Raw genomic sequence first — 27,178 nt, 5'->3', positions numbered from 1 at the left:
TATCTATTCCATTAAAGAGGTGTCCCAAAAATTTAGAAATGTAGAAATAAACTTTTTCTGTGAGCTTCACCTTCCCATTTCTGGCTCTATTTTGTGGCATCCACGACATGAATGGCAAGGCCAATTTAAAAAGAGAATATTCAAATACATACTGAGCTTTTACCATATACCATGTACTCTACTAGGCATTCTGGAAATAAAAAGAAATATGAAATAATTATATGAGGTATCCAAAGCAAAATATAATAAAATATTTTTGATAAAGAGATTCTCATGAATTATCTTATATTAATATATTTTACTTTATGCATTTTACTCTATTCTCTTTATTTGGTAAATGTATTTAAAAATACAAGTCAGTATGAAAATGCATCTCCTACTGCTATAACATAGTTACAGTAATTCATGAGAAAACAATGGAAACAACCCCATTATACTTTTTTCCCTTACTTTTATTGTATACAATTTATTCCAAAACTTAATGGCTTAAAACAATCCACCATACTCAGAGGTCCTATGGGTCAGGAATTCAAATAGGGCATAGAAGAAATATATATATATATATATATTTTTTTTTGCTGTATGATACTCAATATGCCAGCAAATTTGGAAAACTCAGCAGTGGCCACAGGACTGGAAAAGGTCAGTTTTCATTCCAATCCCAAAGAAAGGCAATGCCAAAGAATGCTCACACTACCGCACAATTGCACTCATCTCACATGCTAGTAAAGTAATGCTCAAAATTCTCCAAGCCAGGCTTCAGCAATACATGAACCATGAACTTCCAGATGTTCAAGCTGGTTTTAGGAAAGGCAGAGGAACCAGAGATCAAATTGCCAATATCCGCTGGATCATTGAAAAAGCAAGAGAGTTCCAGAAAAACATCTATTCCTGCTTTATTGACTATACCAAAGCCTTTGCCTGTGTGGATCACAATAAACTGTGGAAAATTCTGAAAGAGATGGGAATACCAGACCATCTGACCTGTCTCTTGAGAAACCTGTATGCAGGTCAGGAAGCAACAGTTAGAACTGGACATGGAACAACAGATTGGTTCCAAATAGGAAAAGGAGTACGTCAAGGCTGTATATTGTCACCCTGCTTATTTAACTTATATGCAGAGTACATCATGAGAAATGCTGGGCTGGAAGAAACACAAGCTGGAACCAAGATTGCCGGGAGAAATATCAATAACCTCAGATATGCGGATGACACCACCCTTATGGCAGAAAGTGAAGAAGAACTAAAGAGCCTCTTGATGAAGGTGAAAGAGGAGAGTGAAAAAGTTGGCTTAAAGCTCAACATTCAGAAAACTAAGATCATGGCATCTGGTCCCATCATTTCATGGGAAATAGATGGGGAAACAGTGTCAGACTTTATTTTTTGGGGACTCCAAAATCACTGCAGATGGTGATTGCAGCCATGAAATTAACAGACACTTACTCCTTGGAAGGAAGGTTATGGCCAACCTAGATAGCATATTTAAAAGCAGAGACATTACTTGGCCAACAAAACTCCGTCTAGTCAAGGCTATGGTTTTTCCAGTGGTCGTGTATGGATGTGAGAGTTGGACAGTGAAGAAAGCTGAGTGCCACAGAATTGATGCTTTTGAACTGTGGTGTTGGAGAAGACTCTTGAGAGTCCCTTGGACTGCAAGGAGATCCAATCAATGCATCCTAAAAGAGATCAATCCTGGATGTTCATTGGAAGGACTGATGTTGAAGCTGAAACTCCAATACTTTGGCCACCTCATGTGAAGGGTTGACTCATTGGAAAAGACCCTAATGCTGGGTAGGATTGGGGGCAGGAGGAGAAGGGGATGACAGAGGATGAGATGGTTGGATGGCATCACCAACTTGATGGACATGGGTTTGGGTAGACTCTGGGAGTTGGTAATGAACAGAGAGGCCTGGCGTGCTGCAATTCATGGGGTTGCAAAGAGTCGGACATGACTGAGTGACTGAACTGAACTGAACATGAGATCTCAGTCAAGAAGACTCCAAAACTGTGAGTAGTTTGATGAGTGTGCCTGGAACCATTTGCAGTTCATTCTCTTCCATATCTGGCATTAGCATGGGCTAACAGGAACACTAGAATTGCTGTTCAGAAGACCTACACGTAGTATTTTTATGTAACTTGGTCTCTTCACAACATGGCAGTCTAAGAATAGTAAGGCTTCTGACATTAGCAACCTAGGGCTTCAACTGTGAATATTCCAGGGATCATTATAGAAGATAGAATTGTGACTGTACAAATAGGAAAATGAATAACAGCACCTTCAGCAATTTAAAAATATCAAACTGCCTGCCCCCTAAATACATTTAATTCCATTTATACCTGTAATTTACTCACTGCATCAGTTTGTACAATTTAAATCTTGATTTCCCCTCTACATGAAAATGGCCTTTGGTATTCCTTGGTTCTCAAGTAAAATACATTTATCATGATGCATTAATAGGCTAGAATTCTAATTATAATCAATCACACGTTAGGGTAATGGACCTCAGCCAAACCTTCAGTTTACAATCAGGATGGATGAGCAGAGGATTAGACCCTGGGTTCTGAGGTGATGGCTCAGTAGGTAAAGAATATGTCGGAAATATGGGAGATCTAGCTTTGATCCCTGGGTTGCGATGATGCCCTGGAGAAGAAAATGACTACTCACTCCAGTATTCTTGCCTGGAGAATCCCATGGTCAGAGGAGCCTTGAGGGTTCCACGGGTCGCAAAGAGGCAGACATGACTAAGTGACTAACACCTTTACCGTTTCTTTTTTCTGAGGAAATACCACCAAATTACTAATATCTTGCCTAAAGCAAAGGTATTAATATCTTCCCTTTCCTTTTCACCTCTGTATATCCGTACTCTAATTGCTGTAACAAATCAGAACTATGTTTTCTGGGAACATAGACTAACTTTGAAATGAATTTTTTTACCTAAACACTTCCTCATACGTTTACTCACTTACTCATTCATATATTCTTTTTTTGGAACACCCCCCTCATTATTTATCACACATAGAATAAAATCTAATCTATGTTATTACAGCCTAAAACAAGTCATTTGTTTGGATTTTTTGTTTGTTTTGCTTGTTGATATTTGAAAGTCATTTTATCATTTGTCTCCTTTAATTGACTACAATCTCCACAAGAACTGAGACATTTCAGTTAATCACCATCCTATGTGTGTGTGCTCAGTAGTGTCCGCCATTTTGCAACTCCATGGACTGTAGCCTTCCAGGCTCCCCTGTCCATGGGATTCTCCAGTCAAGAATACAGAAGTGGGCCACCACATCCTGCTCCAGGGAATCTTCCTGATCCAGGGATTGAACCTGCCCTCTTATGTCTCCAGCATTGGCAGGCAGGTTCTTTACCACTATCACCACCTGGGAAGCCCACTTATTTCACAGAAATAATTAAATATGTATAGTTTACATTGGATTGATGTTTAGGCCAATTCAACAAAGGACTAAGAGTACCATCTTTAGGGACTGGTCATCTTTCAGAAACAACATTTATTTTATTCATCCATTTAGCAGAAATATGGGAAAAGACATTTTTAGAAGGCAAATAAATCTCCTCAATAACTTAAAAGACACTGGGTCAGATTTTTAAAAGGAAATAAGTACAAGGATATATGTGCTCAGGCAAATTGAAAACATGATTAAGCGTTATGGCTATAAGATCAACTTTGTACTTATGTTCCCAAGTTTTAAACAGTAACTATTTAAAGAGATTTTTATTTTCAGCATATGATAATAGACTGAGTTTTGATAACAGCATTTGCACTAAATTCATCTAGGCAACCAATGATAACCTGAGAAAGAATAATATCTGGCCTACAGCAGGGGATAAACTGAGAGCTATCATAAAGAAAGAAGTAGCTAATTCTGGTGCATGAGATTGAGATATAAAAAAAAAAAACAGGAAAAGAAAGGAAAATGGAAAAATTAATCCTACTTCCAGAATCAGAGAGGCTATATCTTAGGATGGTTACATTGGCAGAATGGGAAAACCAGTTTAAAAAAACAAAAACAAAAAAAGGAGCCAATAACATGCTTAAGTTTTGTGTGAAAGTACTGACTTTTGGGAGAATACTCAAGTGGAAATATTCTATTAATAAATGAAAATGTTTGACTAGTGTTGGGCTAACGGTATATGTAGCTGATCTGGTAAGATTTCTAAAGATGCCTGCTACTCAAAGATTCCTATTCCCTGGGCATTCAATAAAATAGTAATCTAGGTATGGTGGTAAAGAAAATTTTGCAGGTGGAATTAAAATCTCTAATCAATTAAACTTCAGAAAAATATCCTGGATTACTCAGGTGGATCGTGTTTTATGACATGAGTCAGAAGAGGCAGTCACGAGAGATGTACTGAAGAGAGCGATAGAGGAGAGATGAGGGTAAGGTAAAGTCAGAGAGATTTGAACCATGAGAATGACTCAACCCATTGTCTCCGACTTTGCATACAGAAGATGGAAGCTATGTTCCAAGGAATGGAAGAAGTCTCTAAAAGCTGAAAATGATCCCTGGCTAACAGCTAGCAAGTAAGTGGGACTCTCAGTACGACAACTGCTTGGAAATGAATTCCAACAACACACTCTAGTCAGTTTGAAAGCATGTTCAACCCAGAGATTCAAGGAAAGAATGAAACCCTGCTGACAAACTGATCCAATGAAGTCAAGAACAAACAGCCAGCTCGGCTCCTTTATGCCTAGACTTCTGCCCTATAGAACTCTTAGAGAATGGGGTGTGTTGTTTTAAGCACCTAAACCTGTAATAATTTATTACAACAGCGATAGAGTATCTAACATAGCAGTGACTCAATAAATACCTCTTAAGTGACATTGTAACTGAAGCACACAGAAAAGAGAGAAGAGTTTCTGGATTAAGGTTAAGCTTTGGGAGTCCTACTTAAAATGAGGAGATGACCAGCACGAGCAGGGCCAGTGAAGCCACACCAAACAATGTGGAGTGAATACATGGATGGTCAGTGATCAAAAGGACACTTGACAATTATAGAAACTATCCAGAGTCATGTAAATGAAGGCAGCTAAAAACAGGAGTGGATGATCAGTAACAATGTTACAGAAAAGTCAAGCAGGGAATGGATGATGAAGGAGATGATGATCCAGTCCCCTTGCCAAATGTTAATGCAGCAATATTAAAAAAGGTCATTCAGTGGTGCACCCACCACAAGGATGATCCTCCTCCTCCTGAGGATGATGAGAACAAAGAAAAACGAACAGATGATATACCTGTTTGGGATCAAGAATTCCTGAAAGTTGACCAAGGGACACTCTTTGAGCTTATATTGGCAGCAAACTACTTAGACATCAAAGGTTTGCTTGATGTTACCTGCAAGACTGTTGCTAATATGATCAAGGGGAAAACTCCTGAGGAGATTTGAAAGACATTCAATATCAAAAATGATTTTACTGAAGAAGAGGAAGCCCAGGTACGCAAAGAGAACCAGTGGTGTGAGGAGAAGTGAAATTTCATGTCTAATGCTGTAACACTGTAAGGATTATTCCAAATACTAGTTGCACTGCTTTGTTTATAATTGTTAATATTAGAAAAACAGTCAACAAATGCAGCAGCATGTCAATTGTATTAGCAGAATGTTGTCCTCATTGCATGTGTAGTTTCAGTACAGTTCCAAACTTACGGCCCAGTTTCTTCTAGTTTCTTTTCTTTGCGCTGAATAAAATTGAACTGTGGGTTCCCTATAGAAAGTGGCATTTTGGGCTTTCCCTTTTTGTAAAGCAATTTCTGCCTAGTTTATTGTCCAGTTAATTTTAGTTCAGTGACTTTTAAAGTTGGCATTGTAAATAAAGCAACTTGCAAAAAACCTTCTGAAATAGAACTTAACAACGTATTATCTTTATTCAACTGGAAACTGGAAAAAGGCTACTTGAGGTAAATGCTTTGAGTGGGGTTATCAGAGTGTCTTCAGTCTTCCTGGGGGAGTAAGTACCCCTGGTATTCATTAGCCTGTATGTAGCAGGGCTTCCTTAATTGGATCTGAGGGCTTACTTTTGCATTTTTAATCCTCAGCTTTGAAGGCACAGTTACTACTCAGTTTGTGGTTTGGGAGGAGATATAATAATTAGTTTGCTAGCTTTTCAGTTAAAAAAGATAGCCTATATGGTGTCCATCTTTTTATAATCAGTGATCCCATGTGGGGAAAACTATTCACACTACTTGCATGTAGAAAATAATTTAACCTGTAATGTTAAAATGTGTGGCTTAACCCAGAAAGCATCCGTCATGAATGCAAGATACTTTCAATAAAGTTACCTGGTAGGTAGTAAAAAAAAAAAAAAAAAAAAAAAAAAAGAAAAGTCAAGCAGGGAAAAGATGAAGAAAAGATCACTATTTGAGGAAATCATTGGAGCTAGAAATCAAATTGGAGGAATGCAGAGTAGCAAAGAAACAGTTTGCAAATAGTATAGATTGCTTGCTTTAGGAGTTTAGATATGGATGCATAAAAGAGTGAGTTTGCAGGAGCAAAGACAAGGAATTACTGAAATAAAAGTGACTTCAGTAAAAAAGATGACACATTTACCAAAGAACTGTCAATATTAATTATCACATGTCTACATTGTGTTTTCATTATGTAAAAGCAAAACCTTCTACTAATTCTTAAAGTGCTCATAAAAGGACAGAGGGAGGCATGGTGGAAAGAAGAAATACTGGGGTAAACCTCAGTCTAAAAACCTGAGCAAATCCTTAACATTCTCAAGTTTAAATTCCCTCAGCAAACATGCGGGGCCAATAATACATGCTCACAAACTTGACATGACAATTACATGAGGAAAAAAGTACAAACCATCTAGCAGAGATTCAACAATCTGAACCCAGAACTAAAAGTTCCAAATTGTATACCCCTCTTATGGTAAGTGAGACCTTAACTCCTATCCCAGAGGAGGTTTGAGAATTGAGAATATTAAATAGACTTACAGCCGGACAGAAAGTCAATTTTTGGCCTGAATACTTTCTCTACTCTTCTAATGGATCCTAATAAATAAACTATATGACCAGACTTTTTGAGTTTCCAGCTGGCAGATTGCAGACCATGAAACTTCTCAGCCTCCATAAGTGCATAAGCCAATACCTTACAACAAATCTCTTTACAATGCCTTATAATAAACAAACCAATATCTTATATATACAATTCTTATATTCTCTCTCATGTGAAAAATATAGATATTTATATTAGATATATCCTACTAGTTTTGTTTCACTAGAGGACTTTAATGCATTTAATGTCACAGAAATTTTAAGGAAAAAAAGCATGCTAGGTTGTAAAATGGATCATATAAATAAAAAGAGAATTATTTTCTTCTAATACTTGTTATTATTGTTTAGTCACTAAGTCATGTCCAACTTTTTGTGACCCCGTGGACTGCAGTCCACCAACCTTCTCTGTCCATGGGATTTCCCATGCAAGAATACTGGACTGGGTTGCCATTTCCTTCTCCAGGGGATCTTTTCAACCCGGTTATTGAGCTCACATCTCCTGCATTGCAGGTGGATTCTGTACTGCTGAGCCAGTATTAGGAAGCTCCCTAATACTTGTTGGGTTGAAAAAAAATTCTATGGGTTCTTTCTACTTTCTCTAAGTCCAATCCTGCATAAAACAAAACTAAAGGGAATTGATATCCTGAATGTAACATAAAAACTATTTTAAAAACACCTAAGAGAACAAAAGGCGGATGTGCTATGCCCCTGTGGAGAAATTTGGTAGTATAAATGATAACTGTCATATCAATGAAAATATATTGCAAAATGAAAAATTTAAATGCCTATTTACTAGGAAAAAAGAAACAGTAATTCAAGAAAATATAGAATAACAACCACACAAGCACCCAACATTACAGCCTTGTACTATTTAAACACATTAACAGAAATAAAAAGATAGAAAAGTGTATTATTTTAATTGGGTATTTTACATGCATCTGAAAACCTGCCTGTCAGACAAGAAACACAGCAAAGTGATACAAATAAGCAAAGAAACAAGGAATACGTGAAGAAGTAGAAGCAAAGGTCATGAGAAATAAATAATATATATTCATATATATCTTTTATGGAGATTATATATGATGCATATATAATATCTCTATGTAAGCAACATATAACATATTATATATGTCATATATATGCAACATATAGAGTGCACATAAATATAGATATCATATATATTGCAGAGAAGAAAGGTCACATTTGAGATTATATGAAATATTCACATAAGTCAGCTATGTATAAAAGTCATCAAAGGAGCCATAATAATTAGAATGAATCACATATATAGTGTCTTAGAATTTAAACAAACAATAAAAATATAACAAAAAAGCTTAAAACATTCTGGATGCTAAAGGTCATAATACAAACAAATCTATATTATATATAAAATAATATACAAAATAAATGTATTCTAAATTAAAGTGACAATAAAGTAATTAGCAACCAAATGTGTGAGTCAAAGTAGTGCATAAAAGCTTCATACTCTTACATATATTTATCAAAGAACAAAGGAGAATGAAAACAAATGAACTTAGTACGTAATTAAAACATCCAAAACAAGCTCAAGAAAAGCAGAAACAGAAGAATATAGGGTGTAGGGGGATGAGGAAGAGGCAGAGGAGGTGAAAGAGCAGGCAAAAGAAAATAATAAGATGTGACAACAGCTGGACAGATAAACATAAAACTTTAAACTAAAAGCTTATTTATTTCAGTTTCTTTTCCCCAGTACATCATGTCCAGATTTCATGAAAAAAAATAAAAATAAAAAATACTAGGCATACTAAAAGACAAAAAACACAGTTTGAGGAAATAGAAATGGCAATTATATTGCAATTATCAGGCCAGAAAAGGAGGATTGTTAGAGAAGAAACAATAAGGTAAGATAAAATGTTTGACTTTTCTTATTTTTAATTGATCTAACAATAACAATTTATTCACACTTATAATAGCCACAACATATTCAGTGTTTACAGCTAATGGATACCTGAAATGAATGAGAGAAATGTCAAATGGCATTATTTAAAAGTGGACTTGAATAAGTTGTAAATGTATATTACAAGCCCGATGGCAATGACTAAAACAAATTTAAAAAGAAGATAATTGATAACACTAAGGAAACAAAATAGAATCATAAAAATGCTTATTAAATGCAGAGAAGACAGAAAAATAATAGGAAAAAAGAAACAAAAAAACAGTAACAAATATGACAGATAGTAATTCAACTATATCAATCATACTTTAAACATCAATGGTCTAAATACACTAAAAAAAAGGAAGGCTATCCACCGGAAACCCAGTAAAAATACAACACACAAATAGAAGAAGAGCTAAGAAATCGAAAAAGCTACATCATGCTAACAGTAAACAAACAAAAACTGAAGTAGCTGTACTAATCTCAGAGAAAACAGACTTTCGAGCAAGGAAAATTATAAGGAATAAAGAGGAGCATCCTGATCACTGATGTTGAAGGATCACACTAAAAGCTAGAGAGACAGATAGACAGAAATTATGTACAATGAAATAACAATCAAACTGAAAACAGAACTGTATCAGCAAAAATAGGTCCAAAGACAATTGAACAAGTTTTAAAAGACTGAGGAATAATAATAGCCAGCCTAAATTTCTATAAAAGTTATCACTTAAGATTAAGGATTAATTAATAATATTTTTCAGTGACAGAAGAATGAGTTAACTACTCAGAATTTCTTGCTGCTAAAAACCTAAAGAATATGTTTCAGGAAAAATAACTTGAACCAGTAAAGTTAAGTAAGGATTGTTGTTGTTTAATAGCTAAGTCATGTCCGACTCTTTTTGCCACACCATGGACTATAACCAGCCAGGCTCCTCTGTCCATGGAATTTTCCAGGCAGGAACACAGGAGTGGGTTGCCATTTCCTTCTCCAGGGGATCTTCCTGACCCAGGGATGGAACCCACATCTCCTGCATTGCAGGCAGATTCTTTATGAATTGAACTACAAGGGAATGAGCATGGTAGATTACATCATTGTTCAAAATATTTGCTTCCCCTTCTCACTGATAATTAAGACAGACTATATGATTTACTGAGCAACACAAAGATTGAATTGTGAAATCACACTCAAGTGAGTCAGACATTGTATCCAATATCAAGATCTACTAATAATTTCAAGGATACAAATAATCAAGCTATTCAGATAAAGCAGAGAGAGTCCTGAGATATGCTGAGCAGCTCCCTGGGTCCTTCCTCCCCACATTGAATATGCATTTTTAACCAAGAATAGACAGTATAAGTGAAGTATATGTATTATTATCATGAACATTTTGTTTATGAAATATCTCCAATTAACCACCAGACTGAGCAACCAAGCACAGCAATACTTCATAAATCCATAGATTCTGCTTTCATTTACTATAAGTCCTCCTTAACCAATGGTGCCCCATTAAGAATTTTCCCTAGTTAATGACTCCCCCATCCTAGTATACGTAATTAGTTTATTTACGCAGAGATTCAGTTATCACGTTGCCAAGGAGATGTGACCAGAAGCTTCCCCTTGTAAAACAGAGTGATTAAATCACAGACTAGATTTTTTAATACATTCTTCCATATTACAACACTGTTTGGGGGGAGAATTATGTTTCCCTGTGTCACTGAATTCAGGACTGTCCACGTATTTTCCTTTGGTAAATAAAATGTGAGTGAACATAAAGTGTGCCACTTCTGAGTAAAGTTTTAATACTAGCTTGTAGTTTGCCATTTATCTCTTTTAGGCTGCCAAGAGAATATAAATGTCCCAGATAAAGGTCACACTGTTATCCTTGATTCCAAGTGAAAAGTGATGTGATAGGCATGTAGAGTGAGCAAGAATTAAATTTGTTGCTTTAAGTCACTGAACAGGTTGCTTTATTATTGCATCTGATTAGAAAGAATGAACAGAGAAAAATTTTATCATGCTGGATCCTAAAGAGAAAGACTGAGAGAAAGTCCCTATGGCCATGGAACTCTAAGAATATTATTTTATCTCATCCAATACTATTGTATTCCTGAATAACAACATATTTCAACTTGGTTATAACCAGAATATGAATAAATTATTGTATTGATACTATCATAATAAACAACTGAACAGCCTGGGAGGGATATATTGGTCAACTAGTGTTGACAATAAAACCACTGTTAGGATGGGTCACATGTACCTAAGATCTTGCTTCAGAAAAGATGCAAAAATTTACTCCTTACTGTGCAAGCAAGCAACTCTCACAATTTAAACTATGCATGAAGAGTTCATAGAAATTTCTCAGTACATAATAAAACTGCAAAATTTTCCAATAACATAAAGGAAGGCTTCTGAATTGTCAACCTTTTTCCTTAGTACTGCAGAAATATAAGACATTAGAATGGACAAATATTGTTTTCATACTGAAGCTCTTTTGCTTTCCATGGGAAATATTCTGATATATCTATTCAAGTTGTAAGAGGGTATTTATGAATTTTTAGATGAAATCTTGAATCTACATGACCACTCATACAAAAAGTATAGTCCTTGACATAAGTATATGTATTTTAGATACAATTTGGTCATTTGTAAAATGTAACTTTACCCTTTAAGGCAAAGTTTTATCAATTTTCTAAGAACACAACTAGTTGTAGAAAATAATTACAGAGTGAGTTCCTCTTAAGATTAAGTTTGACACAGTTTTAGTGACAGAAAACACTAAAGTAATATTGAGAAAAAATAAGCAATTTAATTACTCATGCATAAATGAAGGCAGAAACTATTAAGAGTAAGGACTCCACAATTATAAATAAGAGAGATATACACTCTTTTTCTTAAGGGTCTGCCATCTTTCAATCCTGGTTTCCATCTCATAGTCCAAGATAGCTACACTAGATCAAACTCTCACATCTGCCTTCTAGGCAGATGGAAGGAGAAAAAAGAAAGGAGAAGGATATATTTTCCCTCTTTAAGCATATTTCCTAGAAGCTAAATACAATTTTTCAACTTTTTTTCTACATGGATTCCATTGAGTAGAACAGTCAAGCAGAAAATCTGGCTGCAAAGAAGGTCTGGAAATGCAGGTAATATGCTGTACAACCATATATACTGATATCATTGTGGAGATCAATTGCTAATGAAAGACGAAATGATATGTAAAGAAGAAAAACTATCTGCCTTAGGAATTCATTTGACTCAGAATTTGGACCCTTTTCTTATCTGTATCAGTCAGTCAGTCAGTCAGTTCAGTTGCTCAGTTGGGTCCAAATCTCTGTGACCCCCACGGACTGCAGCATGACAGGCCTCCCTGTCCATCACCAACTCTCTGAGTTTATTCAAACCCATGTCCATTGAGTCGGTGATGCCATCCAATCATCTCATCCTCTGTCGTCCCCTTCTCTTCCCACCTTCAATCTTTCCCAGCATCAAGATCTTTTCAAATGAGTCAGTTCTTTGCATTGGGTGGCCAAAATATTGGAGTTTCAGCTTCAACATCAGTCCTTCCAATGAATATTCAGGACTGATTTCCTTTAGGATGGACTGGTTGGATCTCCTTGCAGTCCAAGGGACTCTCAAGAGTCTTCTCCAACACCACAGTTCAAAAGCATCAATTCTTCGGTGCTTAGCTTTCTTTATAGCCCAGCTCTCACATCCATACATACATGACTACTAGAAAAACCAGAGCCTTGACTGGACGGTAGGGAAACCACTAGAGCATTCAAGTATGACCTAAATCAAATCCCTTATGATTATACAGTGGAAGTGGCAAATAGATTCAAGGATTTAGATCTGAGAGAGCGCCTGGAAAACTATGGACAGAGGTTCATGACATTGTAAAGGAGGCAGCGATCAAGACCATCCCCAAGATAAAGAAACACAAAAAGGCAAAATGATTGTCTGAGGAGTCCTTACAAATAACTGAGAAAGGAAGAGAAGCTAAATGCAAAGGAGAAAAGGAAAGATATACCCATTTGAATGCAGAGTTCCAAAGAATAGCAAGTAGAGATAAGAAAGCCTTCCCCAGTGATCAACACAAAGAAATAGAGGAAAACAACAGAATGGGAAAGACTAGAGATCTATTCAAGAAAAACCACAGATACCAAGGGAACATTTCATGTAAAGATGGGCACAATAAAAGACAGAAATGGTATGGATCTAACAGAAGCAGAAGCTATTAAGAACAGATGGCAACAAAACACAGAAGAACTACACAAAAAAGATCTTCCAACCCAGATAAAAATTATGGTGTGATCACTCACCTAGAGCCAGACATCCTGGAATGCGAAGTCAAGAGGGCCTTAGGAAGCATCACCATGAACAAAGCTAGTGGAGGTGATGACATTCCAGTTTGAGCTATTTCAAAAGCTAAAAGATGATGCCGTGAAAGTGTTGCACTCAGTATGCCAGCAAATTTGGAAAACTCAGCAATGGCCACAAGACTAGAAAAGCTCAGTTCTCATTCCAATCCCAAAGAAGGACAATGACAAAGAATGTTCAAACAACCGCACAATTGCACTCATCTCACACGCTAGCAAAGTAATCTTCAAAATTCTCAAGCCAGGCTTCAACAGTATGTGAACCATGAGCTTCCAGATGTTCAAGCTGGATTTAGAAGTCAGAGGAACCAGAGATCAAATTGCCAACATCCAATGGATCATTGAAAAAGCAAGAGAGTTCTAGCAAATACCTACTTCTGCTTTACTGACTATGCCAAAGCCTTTGACTGTGTGGACCACAACAAACTCTAGAAAATTCTTAAAGAGATGGGAATACCAGACCACCTGACCTGCCTCGTAAGAAATCTGTGAACAGGTCAAGAAGCAACAGTTAGAACTGGACTTGGAACAGCAGACTGGTTCCAAATCAAGAAAGGAGTACACCAAGGTTGGATATTATCATCTTGCTTCTTTAACTTACATGCAGAGTACATCACGCCAAATGCCAGGCTGGATGAAGCACAAGATGGAATCAAGATTGCTGGGAGAAATATCAATAACCTCAGATATACAGATGACATCACCCTATGGCAGAAAGTGAAGAAGAAATAAAGAGCCTCTTGATGAAAGTGAAAGAGGAGAGTGAAAAAGTTGACATAAAACTCAACATTCAGAAAACTAAGATCATGGCATGTGGTCCCATCACTTCATGGCAAACAGATAGGGAGACAACGGAAACAGTGAGAGACTTTATTTTTTTGGGCTCCAAAATCACTGCAGATGGTGACTGCAGCCATGAAATTAAAAGATGCTTGCTCCTTGGCAGAAAAGTTATGACCAACCTAGACAGCTTATTAAAAAGCAGAGACATTACTTTGCCAACAAAGGTCCATCTAGTCAAAGCTATGGTTTTTCCAGTAGTCATGTACAGATGTGAGAGCTGGACTACAAACAAAGCTGAGCACCGAAGAATGGATGCTTTTGAACTGTGGTGTTGGAGAAGACTCTTGAGAGTTCCATGGACTGCAAGAAGATACAACCAGTCCATCCTAAAGGAAATCAGTTGTAAATATTTTCTGGAAGGACTGATCCTGAAACTGAAAACCAATACTTTGGCCACCTGATGCAAAGAACTGACTCATTGGAAAAGACCCTGATGTGGGGAAAGACCGAAAGCAGGAGAAGGGAACAACAGAGGATGTGATGATTGGATGGCATTACCAACTCAATGGACACGAGTCTGAGGAAGCTCCAGGAGTTGATGAAGGACAGGGAAGCCAAGTGTGCAGCAGTCCATGGGGTCACAGGGTCAGACACGACTGTGTGACTGAACTGAATAACATTAGAGAAGGCAATTAATTTCTTTGTCTTATTCAACAACATGCACATATGATTCTCAGCACTGTTTAACAACAAACAAAAAAGATATCCTGTATTGACTAGATTATATTTTGTTCTTTATCAAAACACATCAAATTGAATGCCTCACTTATTACTGACTGATCATAAAAACTGCAATATTTCCAGTGAGATACATATTTTCAGGTATTTAATTTTTTACCTTGAATATATATTTTATTTACATGAAATTTATCTTTACATTTATTTTAAATAAAGTAACAGTGTTTTAGGTATAGCACCTTCATTTTTATGTTATCTTTTACCTAGTAAATTAATTTCATGTTCAATTTTCAGTGGTGACATAAATTCCCTTTTAAAATTCTTTCATATAAAAGACAGGCAATTTAAATCAGTATAGTAGGCATGGGTGGTAGTGGATATGGCTAAAGTGAATGTAAATAAATGGCTGATATTTACACAACATGAAGAGGAACGTAGTCATCATCGTTCAAAACAATCTTTCATACAGAGTATTTATACTAATTAAACTTTTAGTGGTCATTGATAAGTAGTAAGTTTGAGATGCTATTTTTTGAAGTGGACTTTTTCAATGTTCTATGTTAAAGGCAGAAACAGGCATTAATAGATATGAATTGTGAAGAAATTCATATAGAAAAATGAAGCATCTAGTATCGATGGAAGACTATTCACTTTCACAAAGAGTTGATATAAAAAGCACCACAGCACCATATACATTTTTCTCCATACGTTACTCAGTTCTTGATATAACATAGAGAAGAATGGGTGACAAAGGGCAAAATTCTATCTCTGAATTGCCTCAATTATTTTAACTTGGTAACATGTATGCTAAAGCAGTATTGAAAACTTATCCTGAATCATGACTCATTAATTATAACAAAACATCCATTTATCATCTAACTTTTAGCAAAATAACTTCTTTGCATCAGTAGAAAATATACTGCTTGAAGAGGTATGTCCTGGTTATTAAGTGTGTATTTTTGATTGTCTAAGCCCAGTACTGGCCATCATTCCACAACTAATTTGCAATGAATATACCTTAGTAATACTTCTGTGTCTGTTGGAAAAATCAGTACTAAACAAATATTTCAATATTTTACTTATGACATACTTCACAACAATAAAATATATTTTAAATTCTTCATATTCATAAAATGATTTACAACTTGATATATCAACACAACACACACATTCCCCACCTTAAACTGTATTTCTCCAACTGTTTTTGTTTTTGTTTATCAGTCCACTTTAGTATATTATAGTTTTGGTGACAAATCAATAAAGGGATTAAAACCACACAAAAATTTCAGAAATAACTAAGATACTGCCCTTCAGTTCAGTTCAGTCGCTCAGTCGTGTCCGACTCTTTGCGACCCCATGAATTGCAGCACGCCAGGCCTCCCTGTCCATCACCAACTCCTGGAGTATACCCAAATCCATGTCCATTGAGTCAGTGATGCCATCCAACCATCTCATCCTCTGTCGGCCCCTTCTCCTCCTGCCCCCAATCCTACCTAGCATTAGGGTCTTTTCCAATGAGTCAACTCTTCACATGAGGTGGCCAAAGTATTGGAGTTTCAGCTTCAACATCAGTCCTTCCAATGAACACCCAAGACTGATCTCCTTTAGGATGGACTGGTTGGATCTCCTTGCAGTCCAAGGGACTCTCAAGAGTCTTCTCCAACACCACAGTTCAAAAGCATCAATTTCTCGGCACTCAGTTTTCTTCACCGTCCAACTCTCACATCCATACACGACCACTGGAAAAACCATAGCCTTGACTAGATGGACTTTTGTTGGCAAAATAATGTCTCTGCTTTTAAATATGCTATCTAGGTTGGCCATAAACTTCCTTCCAAGGAGTAAGTGTCTTTTAATTTCATGGCTGCAATCACCATCAGCAGTGATTTTGGAGCCCAAAAAAATAAAGTCTGACACTGTTTCCACTGTTTCCCCATCTATTTCCCATGAAGTAATGGGACCAGATGCCATGATCTTAGTTTTCTGAACGTTGAGCTTTAAGCCCACTTTTTCACTCTCCTCTTTCACTTTCATCAAGAGGCTCTTTAGTTCTTCTTCACTTTCTGCCATTACTACAGGACAATAATAACTCCTGCTGTCTATAAATGCATCTCCAGTTGTTTATTTATTAAGCTTGGTTATCTTTCACTGTGACAGAGTTTAAGTTAAAATCTTTATTTCACTGACCAAATTACAGCCTATGCTCATGGGGAAGAGTTATCATATGCTCTAATAAACATTTTTTTCTAGTGTTAGGCTTCATAGTATGCTATGCCTCATTACTCACGTTTTAGCTCATCAGATATTGTCATAGAACATATACTCAAATTTAGCAATAATAAACTTCACATATTCATCAAAATCGTACACACTATGAAGCTTTGGCAGGACATCAAAGAGCCACAGAAAACTTTCTGACAACCACTGGCTCGAAAAACAACATAGTTTGCTTCTACTGTGAATGGTCTATAATTGAATATACGTTCTTCAGACTAAATTAACATGTTAGTACTCTATGGACATATTTGGTTTCCAATATGAGTGTACTTTTTATTGTTCTTATTTTTTTTACTTGAATACTACCTACCTTCATATTTAACAAGTGAAGCTGTTAGTACACCAACTGATATTCTAACATCACTTTGTAGGCTGTGTGGTGTACCCAGCATAATATTCCACATGTTTAGCAGATGCTGTCTAAATTGTTTAGATGCAGCCATTTCAGCATATTCTAGAAGGCTTCCAAATCCCATTATTTGCATCTCTTCTACTGAGGGCTTTTTTCTGAAACCATGCAGGACTATTCTACCCAAGCATACGGCAGACTAGATGTCCTAGGAATTAATATCCCCTGGAAACCGCCCTCAGCCAGTGAGGGGAGGGAATCGACTATGTGTAGATGTCTTAGTGCCCCTCCTCTTTTATTAGAATAATTTTGAGCCATGCAAGCTATCCATCCCCCAGAATTTCCCCGTGGGAACAAATCCCAGTCACCCACTTGGATAGCCAGCTAGTCGCAAACTCAGGACTAGCTGCCCTCCTTTCCCTGACCACTTCCCTGCTTCTCCAGTCACTCTCTAACACAGCCACTGGCATTTGCAATGTTTATTCAAATGTTTCCTCTTTAATTTGGGAAATCAAACTACTACAATATGATAAATGAATCTCTGAATAAATGAATCACTGATAAATGAATCTCCTTTTAGTATAATTTTCTCTTCTTTTTTCTTAATATAATATCTTACTTTCACTTGCCTGCACTTTGACAGTAAACACTTTTTGGGTCTCTTTGGTTCCAACTCATACTGTTACCAGCTTTCTTATTAAAATCCAGGGTTGGACTTGACTCAAGCCTGCTCATAAATTTTCAGTGCGTTTTCTATAGTAGTCTAATAGGCAAAATCTTACTTGGATGCTTTCTTTCAACCTTACTGTTCACATTGCTCCAGTCAGTCCAGGGACATCGCTGCCTCCAAAGCCCCGCATCTCTCAATCTTCAGTGCTTCTCTTCAGGTTGGTTTCTCAGCCAAAACTTGTGCAGTTCAATATGGTAGCCATTAAATCAAAATTAATAAAAATTAAATAAGTTTAAAATTTCAGTTAAAAAATATCAAGTTCTCAATGGCCATAAGTAGTTGGTGACTACCACAGTAGACAGTATAAATATATAACATTTCTCTCATCACAGAAAATTCTACTGGACAGAGCTGGTTTGGAGCATTTTCCCTTTCATATCCAATTTTTGAAATACTGTTTCTTTTTTTTTTTTCTTTAAGTTCCATCTCAAAGCTAACTTTCTGTGGAAAATTCTCCCAAAGTAAAATTAATTCTGTCATGTGCCTCTGTTTATTTTTATTTTAACTTTAGTTCATTCAATTATAAGACAGGTGCTATATATTTTATTATGAATATTCCTGCATATAAATCATTCACATATAGGTATATCCCTTCAAGACAGGATTAGTGCATTCTCCTCCTTGTATTTCTTAAGACAGCACAATGCTTTACTTCTCAACAAATATTGATTTAATGCTTATGAACTAGTCAAATTGACCTAAACCTTTTCAGATAGTCATAACAACTTATTTTGAACCACTTCTTTCCTAATTCAGTATTTTTGCTGTCATTATTTAGGATGTATAGTCATGTCTTCTAAAGGTGGAAGGCTTACTGAAATTATTATGAATCTTTATTTTATCATCTATCTCAATTAACAATGGCATTTTAATATTATATACAAAGTTGATACACGGTTTATTTTTCAGAGCATTATTTTTTTTGTCTCCTGGCATCCGAATACACTGATATAAGATTCAAGTTACATTTTAGAGTTTTAAGATTCTAAAGAATCGGTAACCATGTCTTGTGTAATTAAACGTGCTGATTTCCTTGCATAGAATTTTGCTTAATGTCTGCTTTATTTTGAAGCATATTGTCACCTGTAGAGCGTATTTGTAGAGAGAATTCCCCATACCAGTGAAGCTGGAGGGCTTACAGAGCTCTTCAACACAGATACAGGGTCCTTGTTTCTTTTTCGTTTATTTAGCTAAACATTAATAGATGTTTTGAATAGAACTGGCAAACAATAACCCTAGAGATTTCCACTAGAGGTTTCAATCTTCCTAACCTTGCTGCACACTATTTATTGCTGTTTAACCTTCTATATACTTCAAATAACAGTGTTATTATCTTTCTCAATCTTTTTGGAGAAAAGAAAATCTCAATAATTTTCTCCATACAGATTTTAAGGAAGATTCAAACTTGATTTTCATTTTAATTGGTATAGTATATAGACTTTCCAATTGATCACTAAATTATTTCAAAATGCTGGCAAACTAGTGACAGAATCTGAGCTTAAATGAACCCAAGATAATCTTTAAAAAATCACTCATTTATATACAGGCTACATATAGTTAGTGCATTTTGGCTTTGAGGCATCAAACAATAAACTATTTTTCTTTGGAAAAACTTCCCTAAACTACCATCAAATCTATAGTGAAATCTCATTTCAAGAGTAAGTGCTTGCTCGGCTATATGATATTAAAGAGTGTACTTGAATTTCTCAGTATAAATAAAGTTTGAATATAACACTCTCCAAATATTAACTCTTATCTATTACATGTCTCAAATTTAAAACAAAAGTATGTCAAGAATCAATATCTAATCATTAGTTGGTTACCTAATCTACAAAATCATATGATTCCATATGTTTTGTTATTCATGCCTGGGAACTTTGGATTTTTAAGTTTTAAAATAGAAAATGCAATTTTACTTTCTTTACGCTTTAATTAAGGATGGAATATTCAGAGGTGTCTAACACCTGCTTTATAATAAGTAGAGTATTATTTCAAATGACAGATGGACCAATTAAAATATTCTTTTAGATGATACAAAATCTTGTGATGTAGGTAATCTTTTAAATCCAAATTTAAATATGCACTGTAAGAATGTAAAATTATCTAAGTACATATTAATGAAATACCTTCAGTTTTACCCTGGAGAGAGTTCAAAGAACAAAGTTTTTCTTTTTTTCCCTTCTCCAACATCCCCTCATTCTGTTGCAGAAACCAATACTCCAGAAACCAAACACCATACTTGGAGAGTTGGAGAACTCAGGTTTATTATGCTGGCGGGCCCAGAGGAGTTAACGCTCAAAGCTCTGAGCCCTGAACAAAGTGGTTACAGAGTTTTTATACATGGAAAGGCATGATTAAATGGGTTAGCAGGTTTGCGGGTTTGCAAGGAGCGGGATTGCAAGGAGCAGGACAAGAGTGAGTGAGATAAGCTCCAGTTCCTAGTATCGTGAGTCCCCACTTTCTGAGACCTACATGATCTAGACTTTGCAAGGAGCAAGCTGAGTTACAGAGGCAGAAAGAGAAGGAGGTAAGATTTTAACTTTTCCTCTTCAATTCTTGACCTCCAATTCTACTGTTTTAACATCCAGTGTTGGACAGTTCTTTTGGTTGTCCAAGACTATTGCTGTTAAGAATCAGCTCATATTTCATAAAGAAATGAATTTCCCAGAACAAATTGAAGATTACAGACTTTAAACCTACAAGTGATTGAAAATTAAAATCAATAAAGATATAAGGTATAGAGAAATACAGACCTGATAGCATATATAAAAATACTTCACAAAGACAACATCCTCAGCTGGCTCCTGACACAGTTTATTCAGCTCACACTGCAGGGTTCCCACTTGTAGTTTCTACGAGAATCATCCACCAGCACATATTTCCAACACTCTCAGGGCACAATTTTCATGCGTAGTCCCTCAAAAAGTTTTGTGCACCGTCACTAATGCCTTTCTTACACCCACCATTGTAAATAGCTGATTTTGCATAAAGTTACTGGGTTTCCCATCTCCAGTCAGAAAATAATTTCATAACTTCATTATGGTCAGGCAAAGACAGTGGCTTGACCTTCTCTTTTATTTTGGCACTTTGTTTATATCTAGTTGGAAGCATTGAGCACTTTGCTTTTACTTTTCCTATTCCATATTATTCTTCCCAAGTGACCTCCAAGGTCCTCTGGGGCCAAGGCCTGATGTCACTGATCTTTGTATCTCTGAGGCCTAGAACATCAAAGGTTTCCATGCACTTGGCTGTGGTTATGACATATGTGGTTCTTAGTCTCATCACTATGTATGGCTCAATCTCTTTTTAAAATCTTTTTTGGAAAATTTTATATTGGAGTATAGTTGTTAACAACGTTGTATTAGTTTCAGATGTATGGCAAAGTGATTCAGATTTGGAAGATGTATGGCTCGATCTTCTCATACTGACAAATACAATGACCAATATCTCCATCAGAGGCCACAAGAGGATGGAGCTACCAGACAGAGCTACTGCCTAAACCTACATCTCAGAGAAACCACCCTGCTGGTCAGCAGTAACTGAGGCCAAGTGTCGTTTGATTTATATTCAGTCTTTTATCACCTGTGTACAACTGAAGTAGCTTGTCAAATGAGCTTTCACCATTTCAGCACCATTCTGACACCTTGTTCTGTGCCTTCTTTCCACGTTAGACTCTTCATTGAGGGTCTTTAAACAGACTGCTTGTATGTATTTGATCTGACTATATCTATATATTCAACACAACCTATGATTGTTACCTGTCAACTATAAAAATCATGTTTTCAGACATAAGAATCTAACTCCTTTTTGAAAGAACCAGATCTTTATAGAGTCCTTTAAAGCCTAGAGAGTTTAGAGGACTACAGTTTAACAATTGTCCTCATCTGTAGCCTTCAAGACATTATGAACACAATGGTTGAATGTATGTCTAATAGGATACGGCTATAGTCCAAACAGGATGCTTAATGACATCCTGCCAAGCTACAGATACAATATGCTGCCAGGAGATGGGAGTTGAACTGTGCTATTGGAGAAGACCCTTGAGAGTCCCTTGGACTCCAAGGAGATCAAACCAGTCAATCCTAAAGGAAATCAACTCTGAATATTTATTAGAAGGACTGATGCTGAAGCTGAAGCTCCAATACTTTGGCCACCCGACGTGAAGAGACAACTCATTAGAAAATGATGCTGGGAAAGACTGAAGGCAGGAGGAGAAGGAGACAACAGAGGATGAGACGGCTGGATGGCATCACTGACTCAATGGACATGAGTTTGAGCAAGCTCTGGGAGATTGTGAAGGACAGGGAAGCCTGGCATGCTGCAGTCCATGGGGTCGCAGAGTTGGACATGACTGAGTGACTGAACAACAACAACAACAAGATGGGAGTAAGGGAGATTAGTTTTTAACTTAGAATTTGGTCAGTATGTTAGTTTTCTTCACCAAAGATTTAGGTCAGATGAGAGACCACATAATGCAGTTTATAGACCATAACACTGAGATCAAAGATGAGAGAAATTCAAAAACTCTTGGCTTCTCCAAAATATAGAGAAGAATCATCCTAGAGTAATATGAAACTGACCAGGGAGCCAGAATTTTGCTGTCAGTTGGAAGTAAGGAAGCACTGTGTGCTCAAGTTCAGTTCAGTTCAGTTCAGTCACTCAGTCGTGTCCGACTCTTTGCGACCCCATGAATCGCAGCACGCCAGGCCTCCCTGTCCATCACCAACTCCCGGAGTCTATCCAAACCCATGTCCATTGAGTCAGTGATGCCATCCAGCCATCTCATCCTCTGTCGGCCCCTTCTCCTCCTGCCCCCAATCCTTCCCAGCATTAGGGTCTTTTCCAATGAGTCAACTCTTCGCATGAGGTGGCCAAAGTATTGGAGTTTCAGCTTCAACATCAGTCCTTCCAATGAACACCCAGGACTGATCTCCTTTAGGATGGACTGCTTGGATCTCCTTGCAGGCCAAGGGACTCTCAAGAGTCTTCTCCAACATCACAGTTCAAAAGCATCAATTTTTCGGCGCTCAGCTTTCTTCACCGTCCAACTCTCACATACATACATGACTACTGGAAAAACCATAGCCTTGACTACATGGACTTTGTTGGCAGAGTAATGTCTCTGCTTTTCAATATGCTACCTAGGTTGGTCATAACCTTCCTTCCAAGGAGTAAGTGTCTTTTAATTTCATGGCTGCAATCACCATCAGCAGTGATTTTGGAGCCCCCAAAAAGGTTGGTACAATTTCAGAATACAGAATGAAAACTGAGCAAGTACATAAACAAAAACGAAAAGCTTTCTGCATAAAAGCAAAATTATTTTATGTATGTCTCTGCATACCATGCCTGCGTAAAGAGAGAAAGAGACAGAAAGAAAGGGAAATAGAATGCCAGAAAATATCATGGTATGCTCCACAGAAAGAGAAGAGAAATATGAACTAGCTTATAATAAAGACTAGTTCTTTAAAATATTTCAAGAGTTCATTAGTTTGCAGGCATTTGAAGTTTATTTATCTCACCTGCTACCTATATATGTGGCTTTTATATGTATAAAATTTGGTTCTTGTTATCAAAATTTTGTTTTGCTCTTGACATACAAGCTTCAAAGAAGCCCTCCATTTTGGGGCAAAAGTAGACAAAACTAGATGCAACACTCTTGTGAGACTTTTGCTTTAACAGGACGTAATTAAAGAGATTACTCTGCAGTATATATTATGCCATGAAGTGAGAAGTCTTAAAAATATATATGATGCTATGTCTACAGATGTCAGTGTGCACAGACACATCTAGAAAAGTGAAATTCAATTACATATTATTTTTATGCATTGATGAAATCATCAGATTTCAGACAGAAATGAAACATTCAAACATTTTCAGACAGATGTTTACTCCAGCAAATCCACTCAAGCCTCAAAAAGTTTTGTTAAAACATAACCCAGTAAGCAAATAGAGCTCAATTGTTCACTGAAGGGAATATATTTATAACTCTCAGTGTTATCTATTAATATATTGCCTACATGATCTGTGTGGTTCTTTTCAACTCTAAGTTTGTGAACTAATTTATATGCATTATAGGTATGTGTATGTATGTTAGACTTTCAAAATTACTCTGGAGACAGGAGTTCTAACAATAATAGCAATTGTCTGTTCAGTTCAGTTCAGTCGCTCAGTCACGTCCGACTCTTTGGGACCCTATGGACTGCAGCACTCCAGGCCTCCCTGTCCATCACCAGTTCCTGGAGTTTACTCAAACTCATGTCCATTGAGTTGGTGATGCCATCCAACCATCTCATCCCCTGTCGTCCCCTTCTCCTCCCGCCTTCAATCTTTCCCAGAATCAGGGTCTTTTCAAATGAGTCAGCTCTTCACATCAGGTGGCCAAAGTATTGGAGCTTCAGCTTAAGCATCAGCCCATCCAATGAATATTCAGGACTGATTTCCTTTACGATGGACTGGTTGGATCTCCTTGCAGTCCAAGGGACTCTCAAGAGTCTTCTCCAACACCATAGTTCAAAAGCATCAATTCATCGGTGCTCAGCTTTCTTTCTTTTTTTAATGATTTTTATTTATTTATTTATTTTTAATTAGTTTATTTATCTATTTTTTAACTTTACAATATTGTATTTGTTTTGCCATACATTGACATGAATCCACCATGGGTGTACATGTGTTCCCCTTGCAGAATCCCCCTCCCACCTCCCTCCCCATCCCATCCCTCTGGGTCATCCCAGTGCACCAGCCCCGAGCACCCTGTATCATGCATCGAACCTGGACTGGTGATTCGTTTCACATATGATAATTTACATGCTTCAGTGTCATTCTCCCATATCATCCCGCCCTCACCCTCTCCCATAGAGTCCATAATACTGTTCTATTTATCTGTGTCTCTTTTGATGTCTTGCATACAGGGTTATCTTTACCGATTAACTAAATACCATATATATGTGTTAGTATACGGTATTGGTGTTTTTCTTTCTGGCTTACTTCACTCTGTATAATAGGCTCCAGTTTCATCCACCTCATTAGAACTAATTTGAATGTATTCTTTTTAATGGCTGAGTAATATTCCATTGTGTATATGTACCACGGCTTCCTTATCTGTTCGTCTGCTGATGGGTATCTAGGCTGCTTCCATGTCCTGGCTATTGTAAACAATGCTGCGATGAACATTGGGGTACACATGTCTCTTTCAATTCTGGTTTCCTCAGTGTGTATGCCCAGCAGTGGGATTGCTGAGTCATATGGCAGAAAATCAATCTCAAAAATATACAAGCAACTCCTGCAGCTCAATTCCAGAAAAATAAATGACCCAATCAAAAAGTGGGCCAAAGAACTAAACAGACACTTCTCCAAAGAAGACATACAGATGGCTAACAAACACATGAAAAGATGCTCAACATCACTCATTATCAGAGAAATGCAAATCAAAACCACAATGAGGTACCATTTCACGTCCGTCAGAATGGCTGCTATCCAAAAGTCTACAAGCAATAAATGCTGGAGAGGGTGTGGAGAAAAAAGGAACCCTCTTACACTGTTGGTGGGAATGCAAACTAGTACAGCCACTATGGAGAAGAGTGTGGAGATTCCTCAGCTTTCATTATAGTCAATTCTCACATCTGTACATGACTACTGGAAAAACCATAGCTTTGACTAGATGGACCTTTGTTGGCAAAGTTATGTCTCTGCTTTTTAGTATGCTGTCTATGTTGGTCATAACTTTTCTGCCAAGGAGTTAGCATCTTTTAATTTCATGGCTGCAGTCACCATCTGCAGTGATTTTGGAGCCCCCCAAAATAAAGTCTCTCACTGTTTCCACTGTTTCCCTATCTATTTGCTATGAAGTGATGGGACTGGATGCCATGATCTTAGTTTTCTGAATGTTGAGCTTTAAGCCAACTTTTTCACTCCTCTTTCACTTTCAAGAAGAGGTTCTTTGTTCTTCTTTGCTTCTTGCCATAAGGGTGGTGTCATCTGCATATCTGAGGTTATTGATATTTCTCCCGGCAATCTTGATTCCAGCTTGTGCTTTATCCAGCCCAGCATTTCTCAAAATTGTCTTTTATAGATCATCAAAGAAGAAAGAGGTTACTCTAAAGATCTGTGCAGATAATGATAACAAGAATCATTGATGTCATATTTAAGTCTGTTTTCTTTGTAGCTGGAATCAATACATGAAAATAATCACCCTAATTTTTTTCTCAAACACAAATGAAGGAAGTCAGGACATTTTCATCCCTTTAGAATCAGTCAGTATAAAATAACAACAATGACTAAGCTTTCTGCTGTAGAACAATTTTTTATAAGATGAGCATTTGTATTAATGGGAATTTAAGATAATTTTCTTATACAGTTCTTGCATTATCTAAAGGGCAATTAGATGAATAATTTTTCTTTCAATTTTATCAACTATATCATCTCATAACCTATTTTCATTTTTATGTGTTTTAAAGCATTTATTCATTAACAGGCATGCAATGAGCATTAATTGTATGCAACTTGTCCTAAAGAACAGGAGAGCTCTGCAGGAATTTGAAATACACTATTTTCTTCAAAGAACTTAAACTTATTTGTGTTATTTTATATATAAATTATATATTAACAATATGATATGTGTAATGCATTTATGACTAATGTGCTAATATATATACATATATGACGCTAAAATCACAAAAAAAAAAAAATTTTAAGCACCAAATAAGTGAATTAGTTACTTAGCACAATAGGATGTCAGATTACACATATGTCACCATGGAACGAAATGGTTAGAAAAAGCTTAACAAACAATATTAGAATTAGGTTATGCCTTAAACGTGAATAAACTTCAAATAGAATCAGAACTTCAGTAGATCTAGAAAACGGAATAAGAAATGGGTTAAAGTAGAGTGTTGGATGGCATCACTGACTCGATGGACATGAGTTTGAGCAAGTTCTGGGAGTTGGTAATGGACAGGGAAGCTTAGTGTGCTGCGGCCCATGGGGTCGC

The 27,178-nt window shown here is 36.7% G+C and overlaps 1 pseudogene; it reads left to right on the top strand.

Moving 5' to 3' along the window:
* Window positions 1-5,107: 5,107 nt before the first annotated feature.
* LOC145522470 (S-phase kinase-associated protein 1 pseudogene) lies at window positions 5,108-5,410 on the top strand (annotated as a pseudogene).
* The last annotated feature ends 21,768 nt before the right edge of the window (window positions 5,411-27,178 follow it).

The sequence above is a fragment of the Giraffa tippelskirchi genome, chromosome 10, assembly GCF_054371585.1.
Source record: "Giraffa tippelskirchi isolate mGirTip1 chromosome 10, T2T-mGirTip1v1.2.pri, whole genome shotgun sequence".
In the NCBI taxonomy this organism is placed as follows: Eukaryota; Metazoa; Chordata; class Mammalia; order Artiodactyla; family Giraffidae; genus Giraffa; species Giraffa tippelskirchi.
Note: the sequence above shows the minus strand (reverse complement) of the source record. Positions and strands in the feature narration are given on the sequence as shown.